Here is a 5,282-nt window from a genome sequence, read left to right as displayed (position 1 = left end):
TGAATATTTGTATTTAAATTTCTGGTACTTAGTTGACTTATTTATATTATCCGCTGTGACTTTTATTGTGCACCTTTGCATGTTGCACACACACTTGAGCACATTTCGTTGGGATGCGTGACCGTGTTGTCACCATCCTGACGTCACGATTCCCTTGTTTTTGTATGTGGGAGTCGGGGCGTCACAATAACAATATCATCAATAAAAAAAAAAAAAAAAAAAACTATGGTGAAATGATTGAATAAATTGAAAATATCATTCATGATATTTTTGAATTCACTAGGCGCATTCTTAAGACCAAGTGGCATAACATTTCACTCATAATGTCCCAAGGGAGTGGTAAAAGTAGTTTTGTACCTATCAGTTTCACTAATCTGGATTTGCCAGAAACCATATTTCATATCAAACTTAAAGAAAACTGAAGCGTCACTAAGTTTCTAGATCAGATCTTGCTTATTGGGAGTGCGATATCTAATCCATTCTAGTACCTTATTTAGAGATTTGTAATTAATAACTAGGCGATGAGTATCTCTCTCAATCTCAGTATTTTTCTGAACATAGAAAGCAGCACAGAACAATGGTGACTTACTATGCCTAATGATCTTTTTAGCAAGCAAGTCATCGACTTCATTTTGCAAAATTTTAAAGTCTCATTATTCATTTGAATATGTCTAACTTAAGTTGGAATATTCTTTTCAGAAAAATCTTTAACATAAGGTAAATCAACAATACACTTTCTCTTATGTTAGAAAGCATTAGGAAGATCAGAACAAACATCATCAACTTTTTTTATTTATTAAAAGTTAAAACTATCAATAAGTCTACTCCTACCAATTTCAAAATAGCTTCCTTAACCTCCAAGTTACTCAATGTCATATGCGGACAAGTGTCTTCCCTATGATCAAAGATGAATTCCAACAAGTCCATTTAAATTACCTGATCTCCATTTATGGTATTAGAGCCAAAAGCTTGCATAAGTATCTAAGAATTGGAGAAGTGTATCCCGAAGTCATGTTCATCTTTTAAAAGATAGTTAAGTCTAAGCTTTGTCAACATCTATCCCAAACACCATCCAAGCCACAACCTGACCCTAAGATAGAAAAATGTCACCTGAACAGTAAAATCCTGGATCCAAATAGTAAGACCCAAGAGAGGCCTGAGTGGACAGGTATGAGAGGGTATGTATTACCTGTTATCTTTAGTAAAAAGGTGGAAGCATAAAGTTCTTGAGAAAAAATCCAAATAAAATTTAGATTTAATTAATTTTAAAAATTTAATTGGATGTTTAGATCCAATCCTTATAGTTCTAGGATTAGCTCTAGCTCTGGGTCAAAGTTTGCATTACCTCAAATAGTAAATGAAGAAGAATACAACGTAACAAAAGAAAGTGCAGATATATAAGACTGGAATACTCTGAAATTTCCAACAGAAGAAATCTATAAAATAAGTTTTTCACTACTTTCATTCACAAGTAATTACAATATTAACACAGTTGAGCAAGTATATGTTTTGAACAAACAATACGAAAAATGTTGTTTATTTACTAGAGAGGCCATTAAAAAAAAAAAAAAAATACAATTTTATACGCATAGGTCTTGTATAAGTAGCAATCAAGGCACTCACTAGAAGAGGAATAAATGTCTCGGTCTTGTTATGCCTAAGAGATGCTAGATTCATAGATTATAGTACAAGTATTAATTCTAGGTATAGTAAAATCAATTCTTCACAATCGACGAATTCACTTTGATTGTTTTGCTAAAGGCCCCACATCTTGAAAGCTCTGACAGTGAATATCAAAACATAAGGATATGAAATGTTAGAAGGAAGTCAACCCTTAGCTTTAATATATAGGATACATTGCAAGTGCATAAAAACGAATTTTAATGTTAATATATAGGATATATTACAAATGCATAAAAACGAATTTTAATGTTCATGCATTAGTAAAAAGTCCAAAAGATAAAACTCTTCTAATTCAAACAAACACAAATGATGCAAATAAGTACCCATATCAATAATTTGGAAAGACATTAATTTATCTAAAGAATAGTTTTTAGATAATGAAAATCACCCACAAAAAAATCCAAAACGAAGTTTCTAATTTAGATTTTATTCAACAATAGCTTGATGGATGTGTTAGGACTAGTTTTGATCAACCAAGATATCGGCCACCTTTGAAGATCAGAGAAGTAGGATCAAGTAGATCAAGTGCTGTAGAAATAATAGGAACAGGATATATAGAGTCCAAACTACCAAGAAGAGATACGAAAAGAGAAGACATGGCATCCCCAGTTTATTTGCCCATAAAAAGAGAGAAGCCTTAAGTAACCTAACAGAAACTATAGACTATGATAATCTCACTTAAGGAGGCATCATAAGTACAATTAAAAAAAAGGGGGGATTAAAGATGTGTATAGACATGAAAATTAAAAATCAAATTAAAATAGACAAAAAGAAAGCTAAAAATGAAATGAAAAATTTCTGTGAACGATATGGATTGCCTCCTGAAGAAAAAGAAAAACTCTATAAAATTTAGAGTTAAGAGAAACTTCTGATCGTGAAATCTCGGAAGAAGATACTAGCAGAAGAATGTATTAGACATTTGATTCTGGCAACAAAAGTAGAAGAATCTAGCCGTCCAGATATTGAATTAGGATGTCTAGATACCCGGCCTGTTGCAAAAACAACATTAAGTAAACAAGAAGAATTACTAATAGATTTAATAGAGAAGGTCGATGACGATGAATTAAAAGCTCAATACCTTAAAACATTTAAAGATTTTCTTAGCAATGAAATAGCAACAAAAAATACTATAATTGAACTACAAGTAAATCTGAATAAAATATTAGATAAGTGAAAAAAAAACCATTAACCCTTCAGGATTTACAACATGAAATAAGTCAGATTAAGAAAGAAATAATGCAATTAAAAAATAAAAATAAAAATAAAAATTTACAACAAGAATTAAATAACAATCCTAAAAATTAATCAAGAATTTTATGAAAAAAAATAAGAAGTCTTTCAGCAAGATAAACATGACATTCCCCAAATAGAATCTATCTCTCGTACTGAGGAGGAGGAAAGTTTTCTAGTAATGCTAGAATAGAAGTTGATACTATTTTTGAAGTATAAAACGTCACTGAAAACTTGAAGCAAAATTATTCAAGGCTATGGACAACACTTGACCATAATTGGGCTTTTGTGTGTGTTAGTTTTAAGTACTGGGTAGGATTATTGAAAGCGACAACTGCACATAAACTCTTGTTGATTTTCCATACGTTCATTTTCTTATCCCAAAAAAAAAAATTGTAAGTTCCTTTCTGTCCATTTAGGTTGTCACCTTGCATTTGGATCTTCTTGTGAGCAGAAGAATCTGTTCCGATGATGAGCATCTTTTTATACTTTTGGATGCCCTATTTCATATCTACAAGATGTTGTAGATGACCCATCTTTATCACTGCATGTTTTAATTCCCCACTCTAGGTCAATAGGCATTGCCAATAAGGCTTGTGGGAACTTTTATTTGCCAGCTTTGATATTTTATAATTGCTACTTCGCATTTGATGTACTCATGCCTGCATGAAAGGGACTGAAAGCCATGTAATATGCCAAACACATTGATATGCTGACCCAACTTGTTTATGCAGACCTCAAACTATGCAATTATTCTAATTTAGATCACTTTTGGTATCGATTCAATCATCGTCATGTGTAGTTGATGCGTTTCTAATGGAATCACCAATTTGTTGGTGTGGTTTGAATGCACCATTAAAGATCTCCCAAACTAACAAAAATTTCGGAAAGGAATGTTATGCTTGCCCAAAGTATAACACAGTAAAGCAATTTTTTTTTTTTAATTGTATAATTTTGTATTGATTTTGAATTTTTCATATTTTACATTTGAAAATTTTGAATTATATGCAGGTAGAAGTAAGATATTAATTCCTTATATGGGAAAATATACTTCAACTGGCAGAGGAGAAAATTCTGACAAGAGTCTGGTTTTGTCAATAAAATTTGAACAATCTTTCTCTTGAAAATCCCCCCCCCCCCCGGACCCCCACCTCAACAAGTACATTGAAATTCTTGTTCATTCAAATACTTACTCTGTCATTCAAATCGAGCATCATCTGATTGTATTCATCTAAGCATTTGTGAGATCTAAAAGATCTAGAATTCTATGGGCGAACAATACTATATATGATTGTAAGCAATGTCAACAGTGGTCAAAACCCATACCCCATTCACCAAATGAGTATTTACCTTCGCCTTACAATCCGTTTTGGCTAGGATGGTACTTTTTGCCACATGCACATCCAAGTGTCACATACTTCGTACTCTTATCTGCCTCTCTCTTTGTCCTTTGTGTGATAACACCAAAATTCTATTGCTTGACATTTATTTCTTAATAGGCCAGAAGCTCTTTATCAATAGCAAACTCCATATCAAATTTTGGCTCCTCAACTCGTTCATCATCTTCCAATATACCATGAGTCCCCTCGGCCTCCTCCTCTTTATTTACGTCTGATGAAATTTCTAAAAATTCAAATGTATGGTTAGGATTAACATTTATATTATATACACTTGGTGTTTAGTCATTGGGTTAAAAGTATAATACCATTAGTCATATGACAACTTTAATCAGTTGTGCGTGATGTACCTCTAACTTTCTTTTCACTTTCAACACCAAATGGTACAATTGATTATTCACTTGCTAGTTGGGAGGTCTTTCCAGATCTTCCGAACTCCTGCAGATTACTCGATAAAGAGTCAGGCATAGTTGGTCCAAAATGTGACATCGAGGGAGGCTACACATAGGCACGATGTTAGAATGACTCAAATGCACATCCAAAGTTTTTTAAAAAGTTTAAAAGGAATATACTGGTTTGTATCTTGAACTCATCTCAACTCCTCCGAATTACTCAACGAATGGTAGGACATAATTGGTCCAAGATGTGGCATCGATGGAGGCTGCAAATAGGCACGGTGTTAGAACGACTCAAATGCATGTTCGAAATTTTTTTAAAAAAGTTTAAAAGGAATCTACCTTGATCGTATCTTGAACTTGTCTTTACTCGACAGAGAGTAGGATATAGTTGGTCCAAAAGGTGACATTGATTGAGGCTACAATTAGACACAATGGTAGAACGACTCAAACACATGTCCGAAAAAAATTTTAAAATTTTTAAAAGAAATCTATCTCATTACCCTAAGCGTACATATATGGATTTTGATATGTATCTGGAGGAATCAAGAATAACAGGTAGTATGGATTTCTTAGA

General features: G+C 32.8%; 1 long non-coding RNA gene across 1 annotated transcript; it reads left to right on the top strand.

The window, feature by feature from the left end:
* Nucleotides 1-4,670: 4,670 nt before the first annotated feature.
* LOC121254917 lies at nt 4,671-5,008 on the top strand. The gene is made up of 2 exons (XR_005938746.1): nt 4,671-4,769; nt 4,954-5,008. It is a non-coding gene; the product is annotated as an uncharacterized LOC121254917 (long non-coding RNA).
* Nucleotides 5,009-5,282: the final 274 nt, after the last annotated feature.

The sequence above is a fragment of the Juglans microcarpa x Juglans regia genome, chromosome 3D (genome assembly GCF_004785595.1).
Source record: "Juglans microcarpa x Juglans regia isolate MS1-56 chromosome 3D, Jm3101_v1.0, whole genome shotgun sequence".
Classification (NCBI taxonomy): domain Eukaryota; kingdom Viridiplantae; phylum Streptophyta; class Magnoliopsida; order Fagales; family Juglandaceae; genus Juglans; species Juglans microcarpa x Juglans regia.
This window is presented reverse-complemented; position numbering and strand designations above follow the sequence as displayed.